The 17,207-nt window shown below is 39.7% G+C and overlaps 1 long non-coding RNA gene across 2 annotated transcripts; it reads right to left on the reverse strand.

Moving 5' to 3' along the window:
- Positions 1-178: 178 nt before the first annotated feature.
- On the reverse strand, positions 179-16,265 carry LOC116322026. Of its 2 annotated transcripts, XR_005609526.1 has the most exons (9): positions 16,142-16,265; positions 14,483-14,609; positions 11,318-11,353; positions 10,875-10,974; positions 9,209-9,292; positions 9,049-9,094; positions 8,726-8,813; positions 4,307-4,397; positions 179-3,067 (listed from the first exon to the last, which is right to left on the reverse strand). It is a non-coding gene; the product is annotated as an uncharacterized LOC116322026 (long non-coding RNA). The 2 variants fall into 2 exon arrangements; XR_004199601.2 differs by lacking the exons at positions 14,483-14,609; positions 16,142-16,265 and adding an exon at positions 12,948-13,069.
- Between the last annotated feature and the right edge of the window lie 942 nt (positions 16,266-17,207).

The raw sequence follows: 17,207 nt of genomic DNA on the forward strand, positions 1-17,207 counted from the left end.
AGATTTATAAATGGATTAATAAATTCTAAATAAGTAGATTGCTGCTACTTAACCATACAAAAGTACTGACCCACCACTAATTTTTTTCATATGTTGCTAGGAAAGTGTTTTTTTTTTTTTTTTTTAAATAAATCTAAACATTCAAGTATGCATGGAAATACAATATGTATTCAGTCTGTGCTTTTTGAAGAGCTTTTATTACATGGTGGAACATAATGTGATGGTACTTTCTGAGTTCATAATTTTATCAGTTTTCCACACCACTCAATGAAATGCAGCCCAAATTATGACGAAGCCTCAACCCTGTTTTACAAATGACTTGCAGACACTCCCTGTTCTACCTCTCCATTAACCACCTTTATACACATCAATAACAATACGAACCAAATATCCAAATTTGGATTCATCACTGCATTAGACCTTTGTTAGTGATTTTCAGTTGAGTTCTTGTGTAATTTAGTGTTCCTCACACTCCCTTAAGAATGGCTTTCTGACTGCCACCATTCCACTGAGACGATGACTCGTCAATGAACAGCAGAGGAATCAACTGAAGGACCAGATGTATCTCTCAGGTCCTGTCAGCTCTTTGCTGATTTTTTTTTTTTTTTTTTAATAACATGACTTTCAGAGGCCTGACCCTTTTTTCTTTGTCCTCCAATTCTCCAGTTTCTTCAGTTATTTTAGGGCATATTGATATGCCAAGTGTCCGACTATTAGCTCTTTGGGGATCACCTTGTTGGGGCAGAAATGCTATTTTTCACCAGTCAAACTGTGTTAGCTTTGGTATGTTCCACAGATAAAACTGAAATGTGAACCTTTTTTTTTCCTGTGACAGGCTGTCTATTGAAAGAAAAATACCAATTTTGTCTTATGTGTTGGTACAACACTGGTTTTGATCTCTTGAGTTTCACCTCAAGGTGCCTCTTGTATACTTTAGATAATACGTCAGTTTTAAGTGGTTTAACAAATGAAAAAAAAATGAAAATGATCAGGTGCAAGGACTGTACAGAAAATGGTTGAAGACAAAAAAAGTAAAATAAAAAATATAACAACACCCAAACAGCCAAATGAAACTTTTGAAAGACCTTCAAAAAGTCTGGAGAGCTGTTTCTCAAAACAACTTTTAAAAATTATAAGAATGTCTGGCTGCTTGAAATTATAAAGAAATGAGGAGTGGCTCAAGCAAAAGCACAGTACTGTATATAGGTGTGCAGATGCCAGCTAGAATCACTCGAGAGTAGTGGTGGGCGGATCGATCCCAAGTCGGCATCGGTCTCGGATCGATACAAGCCTGGTGAGATCGATTCTTTACTTTAAGTTCCGGTCTTGTTTGCAATGCTGTGCTTTCGGCAAAGACGAAACAGGCAGGTCGCCGGACTTGCTGCTCCTGTGTCAGCGCAGAGGAGGCGCACTTTGCTCCTCCTCCCCCCTCTTGTGTTTAGATGTTGTGTCGTCTCGTGACGTGACGTGACTTAGACGTTTTGGGGGTAGTTAAGCTGTTTACATATTATTTATATTTTCACCAGTTGTTTTTGTTGTTGAGAATTTTAATTGTAATTTTATTATAGTTTCTCAACAGTACTACTACTGTACTACTGTTTTTAATTTGTTTACTGGTTTGCGTAAACTTTTTATTTAAGATTTTTCTACAAAAAAAAAATGATAATAAAGCATTTTCTATTTAATTATAAACGTCCTAATTATGTCCTAGGTTTTAACTATTTAACAATAAAAAAAGAAACATCAGAAAAAACAGTTAAGGTCATGAAAATTAATTGAGATTTAGCAATTCAATGATGCATCCACCTTTTTTATGGAAGAGTATCGGTATCGGCGATACTGGCCCATGTTTACTGGGTATTGGATCGATACCAAAATATGCAGTATCACACACCACTACTCTAGAGTTCCAATATTGTATCTTAGTGTAGTCATTCTGAGAAACAAATTCTAAGCAGGAACACAATAACAGGACAATGATGAGGCACAGCTACAGACTGCAAAAAAAATATCAAAAAGAAGCTTTCAGCTGGTATTCTGTCATCAGAATATAATCCTGCTTAGCTGTTGTGGAAACATCTTGACAATAAGGTATGTAAGTGCCCATTAAAAAATTCCAACTTGTGGCTCCTTGCTTCAAGCTGTGAATTTCTCTAGATTGCATCAATAAATACCAAAGCACTGGTGGAAATGCCAAACACAAAGTTTGAAGGACACTTGGATGGCAACATAGTGTTGTGGTTACCACTGTTGCCTCAAAGCAAGACGATTCCTGGTTTGAACCTCCTGCTTGTCTAATACTTTTTTTGTGAGGCTTGTAATGTTCTCCAATGTTGCAACATCCCACAGTGCTGACATACTTTTGGTGATTCCAAAGTAACTGTAAATGTGAATGGTTAGTCAGGTGGTGAAATAGTGAGCTATCCAGGTTGTACCCTCCCTCTCGTTTCTCTGTGGCTCTGAACTAGATAAGCAGTTAAGAAAGTGGATGGATGGAAGTTAAAGCTTTAATTAAAAATCTGGGATCTTCTGGGTGACCCAAAACTTTTGAGTTGGATAACCCAACAGATTTTTTTTTTTTAAACAAACATATCAATGTCTATAGATTTTACAAAGGTAATTTAAAACAAAAAGAAAAAGCGGACCACTTAGTTGCAAAATCGTCCTCAAGGTAAGATGAGATCTGTCCTTCACTGTAACCGATTTCAAATGGTGCTAGAAACAGAAGCAGACTCTGAACACCGAAAGAAATCGGTCAACCTTGGAAAGAGGACAAAAAGCAGAAGCTGGCAAAACGTCACTGTAGACCAGAAGTTTGTAGTTCTGCGAGTGGTACTCCATCTTCCAGTGGTGACATTTCCATGTTGTACCTTTATCACTGGGCACTTCTTTTGACACCTCACAGCTGCCTGGAGCTGGTCATTGAAACATACTTCCCGCCCCAAGAACACTGATTTCAAATGGTGCTAGATAGATGACAATACTCTAAGCCACCATCTGAAACCAGCTTCCAAAGGGGGAACCTCTGATGAAAGGCCGTCTTCTTTGGTGTAAAATTTAGCAGAATCTAGAACAGCCAGAAACATAAATTCCGTTTTAGTAGAAAACAGTGGAAAATAATAATATAACATAGAAAAAGTTTACCAACAGATGTTTTTTCTTTTCACTATGGATTGGATTAAATATGAGCAAGCACCATGCACAACTTTGATAAAGTGGATGCGAGGAACATTTCACTTGAACTGAAATGAAAAGATGATTGAACGAACAAAGAAGCGGCACTGAGGCTGCATCTGATACACACATAGCTTCATATCCGCGTGTTCTGTAATTAACATGGAGCATACGCCAGATACGCCAGATGTGAAGCTCTCGCGGATATGGGAGTAAGTTGGGAGACAGCCTAGATTTAGAAGTCTGCAACAATATTCTTATACTGCATTAAAAATTGTCATAAAGTTCAGACAAACTGGGATACTCAGCACATCCTTTTGAGATGACTTATTTTCATTGACACTGGATTAATTACTCCTCTAAGATGACATATTTTCATCTGGTACCTAAAATGTTATTTAATATAGAAACAGGAGTCGCACTCAGGGGCAATGCTCACGGAACAGTTGGTAGCTCTGTGAATATAATGCTCTGTTCGCAGAAGCGAATTATGCATTAACTAAACACCCACAAGAAAATGACACAACATCCATGGCATTTAATCACAAAAGAGTCGCACACTGGATGTGGGAAAGTCGACTTCAGTAAGATCTGCAAGATCACGCTGAAAGGAGCATTCAGAGACTGTGTCATGTTAAGTCTTGGATTTAGAGGCTTTAACTTTTGTAAATAGAACAGTTCATTTTTCAAACAATGCCACATCTGTGTCTCATGCTAATTCATGCCAGTGAAACAGTAAAAGGCACGACAAGTTTGAAGCCTCACCGTCTCATATCTTGTTTCTAAATGGAAGAAGATGACGGTCCAAGGCAGGCTGAGGGACGTTAAGCGTGATCAACTATATGATGGTTTTTCTTGGGTTTGTACACACAAAGTAAGTTCGATTTGCTGACCTTGTTCAGAAATCGGAGAGAAGGGAAGCAGATGATGGCAGATAAAGAGAGAGAGATGAAATGAAAAGCACTGAGAAAGCACCAGAACACCTCTCCGTCTCAATCTATTTCTCTCTAACACGCCCACGCGGCTGATCTGCTACTTGATCCAAGCTTCGTGGATGTGTGATGGGCCAAAAAAGAACAGATACACAGTAAATGCTGCCACTGTACTGTATGTCTGTAACATACGGGCTCACCTGCAGCGCTATGCAAACAGACCTTGACAAATCCTCTTCTCTCGGCTGCTCAAAAGAATAGAGAGGATGATTGTATGCTGCTCTCCAGCCACTAAAAGAGAAAAGCAGGGAAGTAGCAGTCAATCGCAGGCAATGTGAGCTGTGACGCAGAAACACGGCTATGAGACACTGGGAGGGTGGGGCAGCGACAGGTAGTGGCCAGTTCACCGACTTCGTGCCAAGTGCCTCAACAAAGTACATAACCACCCAATCCTTTCTACGATCCTTGTTCTTTTTCTATTTTTACTCTCTGCATGCAGATGAAATGGATTTTGCTTTAAAACTGCGAAAACACTCTCTGCCCTAATTCCTTAATATTTACAAAGACAACTCCCACAAATACTACTTAGTCTTTAAACTGATTAAAGACCAAATCAGGGAGCCCTCGTGTGAGCCTCAAAATATCAACTTTGATTTTCACAATAGGAGGAAGGACAAAGTCCCCACGGCATTTACAAGTCCTTATCAGGCTTCAGACTGACCAAGCAAAACCATTTTGTTTGTTTGTTGTGGTTGGTTGTGTGTGAGGAAGAATAAGGATATGTGTGCCAGTGTGTTTGCGTGGTAGCCACAGTGACGGCTCTGATCAGAGGGCCTGTCTGTCTGTAGGTGTCTGGTTCCTTCCCCTGGCTGCCTCAACCCAACCCTGTGAGCTTTCTTTTTCGGGTTGTTTGTTGCTTGTGTGCCACTGGACCTGTTGTGTAATGCTTATAAAAGATTTAAAGGGACAGGAGGCCTTCAGAGAGCAGTCATCGACAGATTCACAGTGGAACTGTGAAGCACCTCGTGAATAGCGACGATAAATATCAGTCCTTACTTATCTGGCATTAAAATGCTGGGAGAAAACTGCAGTGAAACATGCATGATAAGCAACATTATTGCTTAGAGCTGTACTTGTCAAAACAAGTATAATCGGTATAATCGGTCAATTTTGTGCAGTGAACAAATGCACATTACTTTTTGTATCTGACAGTGCTACATTATACCTTGTGTGGATGGACAGGGGGCACGACAGACCACGACCCTTCTCAATATTTTTAACATAGCTGGAACTGAACCTTTAGTGGTGATGCTAAGAATCATGTTCTTCATAATCATCTTTACAAGGGGAAAACAGCATCAGCAGGTTTAGAATAGAGAGTGAGGCACAGACGCGACACCAGAGGCAGGAGCTGCAATGCAGACCACTGAGCAGCCACACGCGCTCTTGCATCACTTCAGAAATGTAGCATAGTGTGGACACTGGACTTCCAGCCAGAAGGACCAGAAAACCGCTTTCGTCTGAGGATTTATATAATTGCTGAGGTTGCCATCTGCAGCATATAAGCACTCAGGTATGTGAGCGCCAGGGAGAGCGCTATGCACAACATACTGATCAGCTCAGTCCATAGTAAACGACACGGCCTCATTAAACATTTTATTTCACAGGTCCTACAGTTTCCTTTGATTTTCTAGAAAGGAAAAGATATGTCATTCTAAATTAGCAAGGTCCTGTAAGTGAATATGTAATGTGGTTTGAATACCTGAGAAAAAAAAGACATAATTCCTTTGATGTACCTCTAGTTCATAAATTCTAATTAAATATGGTACAGTTAGAGACTCTGTGCAAAGCAGCTCAGAGGCAAAAATACGAAAACATATCTAGAAGCAAGGATAAGGAGAACACAGAATAAATATAACAGCTATCAAATAAACATATTTAAAAGGACCTCTGTAGTTTCACATGTTAATAATGTTCATGCCTTAACAAAAGGTATGAAAAAAATATTAATTTATATGAAATGAAATGAGAAACTTCTATGGATCCCAGTACCTTCTAATAAATGTGTACATGTTATAAGTTTTTAAAGATCTGAAATTCATATAACCTGTAAAACACGGTGCAAACAAGCCCCATAAGAGACAGGGACGGTCAGAAATGTCATTACTTGTAAAAACGCAGTTTTAAACAACTGATTTATCAACTGCCATTTTCCTAAATCTTCGGAACAATACGAAGTCAGTCTATATAAACATATAAGCTAAGGTTGTATCCATAGAAAAGTGTTTCTGCAACAGCAAAACCTAAATATTAGAGAAGAGCCCTCCCCAATCAGTTAGATATTGAAATCCAGCTGCTTGCTTGCTAAAAACCAATGAAGTACTGCTGTGAAGCTCGTGGAGCCAGGGGAGCTCCTCCCATCCAATGAGAATTCAGCTTTGGCACGATGGCCTGTGATGCAGCAGCTTTAGGAAGTCCACTGCATGTGAACTGGAGAGAAGCCAAGGCAGAGTCACCAAGAGAACAAGGTAAACAACTTCCCTCTCGTCTCATCTCCCTTTCTTTTATCAGTTTCTCTCTCTCTCTCTCTGATCCCGAGCCATGACATTTAGCTCTTTCCGCCTGTCCCTTTCTCCGAGAAAGAGAACAGGAGACGGATAAACAGACGGACAGAAATGGAGAGATACGAGCTGTGTACTGATTAAAGAGAAGTCCAGCCCATAAATGACTGCGTCATCATCCCGGTCTCTCCTAACTACGCAGAAACAAATGTGTCCTGGGAAGGGTTTTGCCAGATCCCAGTAGCCCTTGAGGGTAAAAAAACAAATCACATGATGAAAGTGCCACTAGCCACATGCTGTTATCTGATACAGCTGGATCCTCAACAGTCTCTGCCATCACACATACATACATCTCTTCCTGGATGCTCACTCTTTGCTTTAGCTTCATCGTAAGCTAACCACAAAAAGTAGGCCTACTGTCAACAATGTGACTATGCGTATACGTACGCATGTATATATGTACTTCATATGCGTGGTGACAAAACAATAAAAAATGTCATTTGTGTGCCTAAATTCAACAACAAACTTATTCTGCAATTTCATTTAATTTTCTATGCTGTCCACGTTGCTGCATCTGTACACATAACTAAATACTGGTGTATTACACATGTAATACTCTGTTTCATAATAGGTCAGACAGCGCCACGCAACCACTATATTCACCTATTTCCACTAATGTAGCCATCCGTATTTCTTGAGGTGATGTTGACAAAAAGAAGAAGAAGAAGGAAAAAAGAAGCGTTGATCGAATGCCTCGATAATTCTCGGCAAAACATTCCTGACTGGCTTCGGCGTGATATTAAGAACACTCCAGAATATTCTTTTGTTAACCCTTTTGTCGCACCTCTGCCCACCCAACGCACACCTTACCCTGCTATCATAACAAGACCTAGTGAAACTGTGTCACATCTTCAGCATCCATGTTGAAACTCCGGTATTAGCTCACAGGAACTACACAGCGCGCACACAAACACACACGCTCACACACACACAGATAGCAGCGACAGGCAGAGCAGATCAAAACTACCAAGGAGGAAGAGGAAGAGGAGGAGAAAGGCGAGGTTATCCGAAACCACTGTGTTCACTCCAGGTGGAAACCGACTGACGATGACTCTGGGCTTCTGTTATCTCAGCTTCTGTTTCTCCCGACATGAAAAAGTGACGTAGCAACTAATCCAAAATCTCTCTCTCTTTCTCACTCTCTGGCTTGCACTCCCTCCCTCTCTGTATCTCCCTCTGCTTGGCTCTTAAAACACACGCACTCTTTATTTTCATCTTGTTGCAACAGCAGAACTGCCATTAGATTGCTACTTCGAGCTAACACATATACACAGAAACAGAATAGACCCCACACAAATGCATATGTACGTGCGCGTTCACGCACACACACGCACAGCTGTGCACACGCGCGCATAGCCACGCAATTCCTCTTCCTGAGTGTGACGCAGCACTTAATTCTCTGTGCTTTTATACCACTGTTGTGGCTACACAACGCAGCCTCTTGATCAAGCTGAGGCAGAAACACACTTGCTAGGTGCCACAGAAGGCAAGTGAGCATGAGCAGACTGCAGTTAAAGGGACCCTACCACCAAGGCTCCCTCTCCCCCACTCTGTGACGTTGCTGTGTCCCCATTTCCCCCTATGTCCCTTGTAATTGGGTCTCTCCCTCTCCGCTGCCCTTCTCTCTGGCACTCTCCTCTCTGCTCTCGGCTAGAGACACACTCTGGCTTCTCTGTCTGTGAGGCAGAACTGACTGAGCCTCCTCGATCACCTGACAAGCCACTGGTTTTAAAGGCACATCACCAGAGTGTGTATCTGTTGCATAAGCACTAACATGGTCCTTTGGCTTTTTAAAGCTGTCTAAGGAAGAATCCGATTTATCTTTGAAACAAACAGGACTCCGTTTAACACTGTGTGGCTATGCTGTATGTACCTAATATGGTGATTTACTGTAGATTCATTGTATAGGTTGTAGAATGCATATGGTTCCCCATTCAGCCGCCAAGTTTTAGCTCCAGATTAGAGAAGGAAAAATATATGTAGTGCAAAGTGACTGACCATCACATCCCGACTCTGACACATCAAGACCGTGAATAGCCCTACAACATGTACTTCCTCTTTCAGTGCTCCAAGCCTCAGCGCTGCCCTAAAGGAAACACAGGACACCGTGTTGTTAACCGTTTCATGTATATTGTGAAAAAGAATGTAAGCTTTCTAAGTGATTACACTTTAAAGTATAAGATTTAAACATGGGTACTGCGTTGGATGTCTTTAAAAGGACTGCGATTCCCGATTTATAAATAGTCTGCTTTGATTCAGTAAAACATTAGCTGAGTTTATTTTAAGAATTCGGGTTGCAGTTTGTGTGATTGTTCACATACCTCGAACAGATGTTTCTTCATTTCTAATATAAATGAGACATTGGCACTGCAGGAGGATAAGAAGAGAAAGTTAAAAACAATAACCATTAAAATCATTCCGTTTACCTTATGATACGATTCAAGACAATCTGTTAATATTCCATTAGACACGACACTTTACCTGAACTACAGTATGGTACCTTGTGAACACTACAACTGCTTTTCCTCCCGACTGCGGAACGATACGACAAATTCACGCAATGGTCTGTGGAAAGAGACGGAGTATACTATTAGATACAAACTATAAATCAATATACAGACTTGATGAATGCCTTCTCAGTGTCAACATACAAAATTAGTCTGAAGAAAGCTAAGCGTAACAAAAATGATATTTGAATCTATGCAAACAATACAGGAAGCAGCGTCCGGGCAGGGCGACAAGAGGAACAAGCCTGGTTCTGTCCCTTTTATGAGCTCATCTGTGCCTATTAGGTCTGTTCACATTTCAGAAGCATAAAGTCCCCTTTATAAACTAAACTGAAACAAAAGCTTTGTCTCAGCTACCGAAAGCCAAATAAAGTTTGCTCGTCATTTCACCGCCACACCTACTTATATTAGAGATACACGACAATGTCAACACTGAACTAGTGCTTTGATTAATAATTAATCATTTTTAAAAACACGGAGGAAAATGTTTAAGCCTAACATTATAACTGCGAGCTTGTACTCAAGTGCCGAAGTGGATGTCAACTGTTTTGAGAATATTTTTTCTACTGCAGTCCGGTCACACTGATCCCCTAAACCTTTTAGTTTTACAGCGAGTTCAAAGGCTTCATTGAGCCTCTGAAGCACAAACTATGCTCTCTATTTTTATGCCTTAAATTTTCCATTATTCTCCAGTTACAAGTGTAGATTTCCAGCATTTCATGTGGCTGTAAATTTTCTTCCCTAAAGCACTTGTAGCTCGTGATGTCCTAATTCCCTACTGGAGCCCAAGAACACAGAGCCCACAGCTTCACCTTACAGGATTGAGAAAGAAGAGCATAGCTAAAAGAATCAGCTTTCACCCTCGAGCTATATGGGAAATGTTGGGGATCCGAGGGATCAAAGCATGTTTGCTCCGTGCAGACCGGCAGAAGTAGAGGGTATTGATCAGAGGATTGAGGTCTATCTGCTCCTCTAGGATGAAGATGTCCTGTGCATCTCTTGCAAAATAACTATAAAAAGACTAAGAAGTAAGGTTTCACGTTAAGCTTTACGCTGTTAAGTGCAACACTTTATGTTAAGTTAACCTACTACTTAAAGATGCAGTATTTTTTTTACTTTAAGTTGCAGATATTTCTAAACTTGGCCATCTACAAAACCTAAACTTTCCAAAATTGAGCTTCGGCGTTGACAAAATGAAATCATTTTATTCATTTCCAATGTTTTCAGATATTCTGGCATTTTTGATAACTTGGGAAATGCTAAAGGGTCCAATCTGTAGCCCTCTAACAGGAACAGGAAGTTTTAGTGTGACAATGGTTGTGCTGACAGATATATTATGTGACTTTAAGGGTACATGCTTTTAAAGTGTTGGTCCTTCCTGTCAGCTATTTATTCTCCTCATCCAGTGGGTAGTGTGTTAATTTTAGCCATGTCATCTATCAGCCATGCCTGTTCCACTTCCTAAACCTTAATCTCTCCCTTGGAAAGGTGCCCAGTCAGCTCCATTGATATTGTTTTCTGGCTGCAATGGGAACAAAGAATAAAAATCCTGAATGCAGCTGCGCAGATTTTTGATCTTAGGCTAAAAAAGAAAAAGTCTAAAATCTATGTTGTCTTAAGTAAAACAAAACAGTTTTTACCTTTTATTACCTGGTTTCAAGTTGCCTCTCAGAAGTGTTCAAGCATCAGTCGCTGTATCATGAAGAGACATCTGGCAGAGCTTTGCCGTCAGAGGAGCTCCTAAGAAACCATGTCAGATGGATGGATAGATAAAAAATATGATATGATCTAGAACAAAAATATTATTTAAAGGCCCGTACTTTTATATATCTAAAAACAATAAAGCAGGGTAACAAAAAGTAACATATAACACGTTAAAATGTGACATGTTGTTTGTAGATATAATCACCAACTACTGGCCACACCCTTGACTTAACAACCTTCAAAAATATTGCAAATATCACACAGATATTTGACTTTTGGATAACATTTGATAAAAACAATGGACTACTGCTCTGTTCTGCCATTTCTTCTACAAAAAACTTGGCTGACCTGGTTTTCTGAGAAGTGCGCTGGTTCTCACCTTTCAAGGGAAGTTGAACGTGTCTCTACTTTTGCTCTGTGAATAGATAAACAGCAATATCAGCCGAGAGGTTAAGCATTTTTTTATTTCTACGTTGAACTATGTCATCTATTTTAACTACGTTACATTCCAGATACATTCCTATAGCATTTCAATCTCAACCCTGAAAATAGTCCCTTAATGTGCATTTGAAAACGTCAGCAACTCAAGTCGTTAAAAGGACTGCAGTCATTTGGAGTTTTCTAATATTACCAGGCACAAAAATGAATGAAAAATACATTCTTTACCCCTCATTTAGATGCGCAAGCTGCTGTTTCACCCTCAATCTGTAGCGTTGCATCAATGCTTCCCAATATCTGACTCATTCCAAGAACAGTGTTTAGATAACTTTCTTGCTTCAGAACAAACTGTTCTGTAACCCTGCGTAAATACGCCATCTTTTGGTGATCGAAGGTATTGCCCTCTGACGGTTTGTTTACATCAGGAATAAAAAGTGCGTATGACAGAAACCTCTGGATGGATGGAGCTGAGTCAAGGCACTGGAACAACAGGGACACACAATAAACATTAACAAACAACAAAAAATGAGCCTTTAGAAATAAATCGGGAGCAAGTTTTGTAATTAGTAACTCAAGGATCTAATTTTGCTCATGAACAGCGGAAGAAAAAACCCCCATCTTATATAATTTTAAGTTTTGGCATATTTTATTGGTTATTTTGTATTACTTTCAACATGACAGTTTAAATATGTTAAGAATACATTGTGCTATATTAGCGTGACGCACTCTGACAGGTGCAATCATAACACAATTCAAAGTCAGTATATCACGCAAAGTGACTGGAAGAGTAGTAGCTCCTCTATAGTTTACCTATTATGAATTACAGTTTTCACAGTAAACTAGTTTTACCCGGTTTTGTAACTTAATTTTAAACTTACTCAACCAAGACACTCATGCACATGACAACACGTCCTAAATTTCAATAATATAAATTCTGCACCCGAAATGACAAACTAAAAGTCATAAACAAACACGTTAGCAATATCTTTCTCGAAAACAAATTATTACGCAGTACCGCATGGATGCACGGACCACTCACTCCGGGGGTAAATTGAAGTGCGCAACATCCTCCTGCAGTAAGCATCCAGCACACCTTCCCACCCAACTCTGCCCCTCTCACTGTCTCCGAAGAAAATGAGCCACAAATGCGCACAGACATGTTTTATAAGGGAACAGTTCGTAGCAAATACTTTTTCTTTTTTTTTCTAAATTATTTCCGGGTAACGTTGGGAAGCAACCCTGGAAACTGCGCACTGCACTATAATAATCATATCACGTTCATGCGTAATTTTTAATCAGCCTTTAATAAAAGGAAACACAGCAACTGTTTTACGATTAGCAGTAGTTTTAAATAAGCAAAGCTCAACGGTGGTACAATTATATAACACAGAAAAAAACAAACCCCCCCAAACAAACGAAGAACGTTAGTAAACATCACTAAAACAGCTCATCACCCAGAGTAGGGGCACTATAGCCTATATACATACAGATTATGTTACATACTCATAGGAGCAGCCAGTGGATGTAAATAAACAGTTTCTTCCTGAAGATCTGAAGATGAGGCTGCTTACCGACAGCAACTCTTTCGCAACCTCTCCGGTTCACCATAACTGCTTCTTCGTCGCTGATATAACCTCCCATCAACCTCTTGGTTAACAGTGGCTCCAGAGTGGTCCCTTGCCCTAATGAAAACCCGTAGTCCATCGACATTTTCACAGCAACAGAATTAAGCCACGCCCTCTCGCACACACCCCCGTTTTCTGATTGGACGGGGCTCTGAAATACGTCGACAGGATCACGTGATCTTGACGCATGTTTACAAACAGGCACGGGGCGGAAGTCGATACAGGCGAAGGGAGAAGAGTCCTTTCGGGAAACTTCCGGCTTAAATACGAAGTAAGAAGACATTGATATGTTGAATATATGATTAATAAGAATTTCCAAGCTCACGCAGTTGTTTATTCTTGAAAAATCGGCCTAATATGCGACGCAACGTTATCTCACTGTGTAGTAAAAAACACTGCCTCAACAGTACTTTGAAAAACTCCAGCCATCCATTGTTTCTTAATATAGGAGTCAGACTTGTATTTTTAAGTGGGCTTGGGGAAAACTTCTACTTTCTGAGTATCTTTCTAGTTTTTTTTAAACCACTTAAAACTAATCTGTGAATGATTCAAGCAGAAAAAGACACTGACAGAAGGGATGAATCAGTGATATGTCTACATGTAAAAGACAACTTAGCAAAGAGCCAATTTTAAATTGTATTTTTAAGGACTAGCGGTCTGCCAAAAAATATATAATGTGTTGCCATTTTTTAGCTGAATCTATGAAAAATATCAAGATAACAATGTGACAGGCATGGGTCTGCCACACTGTAGGGAAAGAACTGCCAGATTTTGACCCATCATGAAGCAGTCTGATTGGAAAGGGGCTCAGCTTTTAGCATGATAATGAACCAGAAAAACGCTGCTAATCCACAAAGGCATAAATTGATAGAAAACACACTACAGAAAACTATCGGTCATCGACTGTACCTCAACATTATTGCAGTACTGTTGGATGATCTTTGACCTTTGAACATTCTTCAAGAAGCCTGGAGAACTAGTAGTTAAAGACTACTTAAAGAAATAGCAAGAAAGCTTTCTCAAGACATTTTGATGAAGTTTAATGAAGAATAAAATGTGTTCAATACAAATGTTGATTTTCAAGCTCATTAGAATTATACAGATTCTGTTTTTGCTTTATATATTTTATTTCCATATGTGTTTTGACAAATTTGTTTTCTTGCTGATTTTGTCAATTTCTCTATTTTAAACTAAACTGTTTCAGTTCAACAAAGAAAATAATAATTATAAAAATCCTAGAACAAGCTTTTAATGATAGTTATATTTATTAAACTAAAGAAAGGAAGCTATTCTACTACTTAGTTTATCACATAGCTTAATGTTGGCTAAAAAGTCTCACCAGTACCTTGCTGTGCTAAAATTAAATAGAAACTATAGAAGAAGATAAAAGGAAACAAGCTGATTGAACTATATATCTGGAAAGGCCTACAGAACTTTGGATACATTCTCCACACACAGAAATGACTTGGAACAGCATTTACCTTTCCCAGGAGTGGCTGCTTATCCAAAATTCCTTCTGTGACTGCTCATTCAGGAAGTTACAAGATATCCAATGAAAGCATCCAAGGAGCTGCAGGCTGTTTTCTTATCAGTAAAGGTCAGACTTCACTGATCAAAAGACAGTGGAAAATCAGCTATGTAAGAGTGGCCGTGCAAAAACATGGCTAACTAATAAGAACACAAAACGCTTGTGTGAATTTGCCAAAACACAAACTGAGGATCCTTAAATCTTTTTTGTAGATAGGAGAATGCTCCGTCCACCCAGTGGTTGAAAATTCAACTGCTCAGTAGAAAGTGGTCTCATTATATTTTGGGTAAATCAAACACAAAATTCTATAAACGGAACATAATATGTATTACGATGAAACATGGAGGTGGCAATCTAAAGTTATTGGGGTGTTTTTGCTTAGGTAGCATTATTACAAGGCATAGCATACATTTACACTGCAGATGATAACCAGCCTCATCTATCCATGAAATCAGATGGCACACACCAAAACCTTTAGTTAATCCAAAATGCTGCAGTGAGAGTACTGACAGGGGCTAGAAAGAGAGAGCATATTTCTCCCATATTGGCTTATCTTCATTCGCTCCCTGTTAAATCCAAAATTGGTCTTGAACAACCTCATCTTATCTTAAAGATGTCATAGTACTATATCACCCCAGTAGGGCACTTTGCTCTCAGACTGATGGGTATCATTCTGAGAGCAAAGTGCCCTACTGGGGTGATATGAGTTTCAGTCTGAGAGTATTTAACTGTACAATAGGAGGCAGAGCTTTAAGCTTTAGCCCCCTCTTCTGTGCAACCAGCTCCCAGTTTAGATTTTGGGGGACAGGCACTCTGTCTACTTTTAAGATTAGGCTTAAAACTTTATGATAAAGCTTGTAGTTAAGGCTGGATCAGGTGACCCTGAAACCTCCCTGCTGCAATAAGCCTAGGCTGCTAACGGCCTCGTGTGAGGGGAGTTTTTCCTCCCCACTGTTTCCAAGTGCTGCTCATAGGAGATCATCTGACTCATGGGGGGTTTTTTGTATTACTGTAGGGTCTTTACCTTATAATCACTTTGAGGCAAGTGTTGTTGTGATTTGGCGCTATATAAATAAAAATGAATTGACTTGAAGTTAATTACTACTCCAAGGCCACAGGATTGTCTGTAATAGAGGGAAACATGAATTCTACTCTCTGACCTAAAATCCTGGAGGTGGGTGAACTGCTATCAGTCCCTGAGCTGAAACTCAAGCAAAGTTGGGTAATGCACAGCCTCAATGATCCCAAGCATACGACCAGATTCACCTTTAAATGTCTCAAAAGGAATAAAATTTAAGCTTCTGGAGTTCACTCATCAAAGCAGAGGCCTAGACAGAATCAGTGGATTACAAAAGCACAGTTCATCTACTAAAACCCTCCAGTGTAGGCTGAACCAAATAAAGGGTCAACTTCTGTGCCACTTGTCTAACGATTAGCACGTACATCCAATAAGTAAGTAAGTAAATAAATAATCATGAGCATGAAAAAATACACGTTTCATGTAAAACTAAATACTAAAATGAAGCAGTAATGCTATTTTGGTACACATTTGGGAATCGAAATGACTTTACACAGTCATCAGTGCGCCGTTTAATATTTCAAATGCACTTACTTGTTTCGCTGTGATCACAAGTGGACATGCGTGTTTTTCAACTAACTGGTTCTAATGGCACGTCCTCACGTCCTGGGTCTCTACTTGTGCCCCATTCAGCCGTTGAATTAGCGATAGCAAGGCTATTTCCACACAACGCACTCGCTGCATCGAAGTCTCGTCTATATTCAAATTAAATGTGCAGCATTTCTGGGCTAATTGCTAGCCTTCTTACACAGACATGAGCGCATCCGTCTGACAGGTTGGTCTTAAAAAAACAACCCAAAGCTAATCTATCTCAACTCCTAGCCTGGCAGTTTCCCCATTTCTATAAAAACCTCGAGCTTGGCCAAATAATGTCCGAAGGCTATTAAGAGTGATAAAATTACCTGTAGTGATTTCATCCTTAAGATACATTTGACCACATATTATAAGAATTTACCAATAATTTCTGGTGCGCACTTTCTAGTGCTAAGGTCAATAACAGGACACTGCATGGATCATGTTAAAAAATTAAGTGTTTGAAGGTGTTAAGCTTCTTAATTTGTCACGTGGTGCTGTATAATAGTGACACTGTGGCGACTCCTCTTCTTCCTGAGGTCGGGGTTAGGGTTGTAAGCTATCAGTGGTGGTGGTATGGCATAGTTTCATCAGCATTGAATCTAGTGGATCGACTCATATCAAAGGAGGAAAGAAGAAAAAATAAGGGCAGTGAAGAGAGAGCCAAAAATGAGTTTTAACACATTCACACATTATATAAACATAAAATTGGACTTACATGTTCACAAGTAAGCATGTATTTTTTTTTAAATAGCTTGGAATCATCTCAGTGTGAAAGTAAAGTAAATGTGAAGTAAATGAGAAAATCCATTGTTGGATCGCCAGCACTTTTCCCCAGTCGGATTGACTTGCAGGTGTTCACTTGGCTGGAAAGTGTGCGAAGAAACTGTAGTCCATGTATCTCACATGGTATGGCCGTGGATTGGGCATAGCTCCTTGGATCACAGCAGGACACTCACCTGATACATGGATGTCTCTGTTCCTTTGGCTTCTCTCACTATGCAGCAAATTACCCTCTATTTGTGTG

This window comes from Oreochromis aureus, linkage group 20 (assembly GCF_013358895.1).
Source record: "Oreochromis aureus strain Israel breed Guangdong linkage group 20, ZZ_aureus, whole genome shotgun sequence".
In the NCBI taxonomy this organism is placed as follows: domain Eukaryota; kingdom Metazoa; phylum Chordata; class Actinopteri; order Cichliformes; family Cichlidae; genus Oreochromis; species Oreochromis aureus.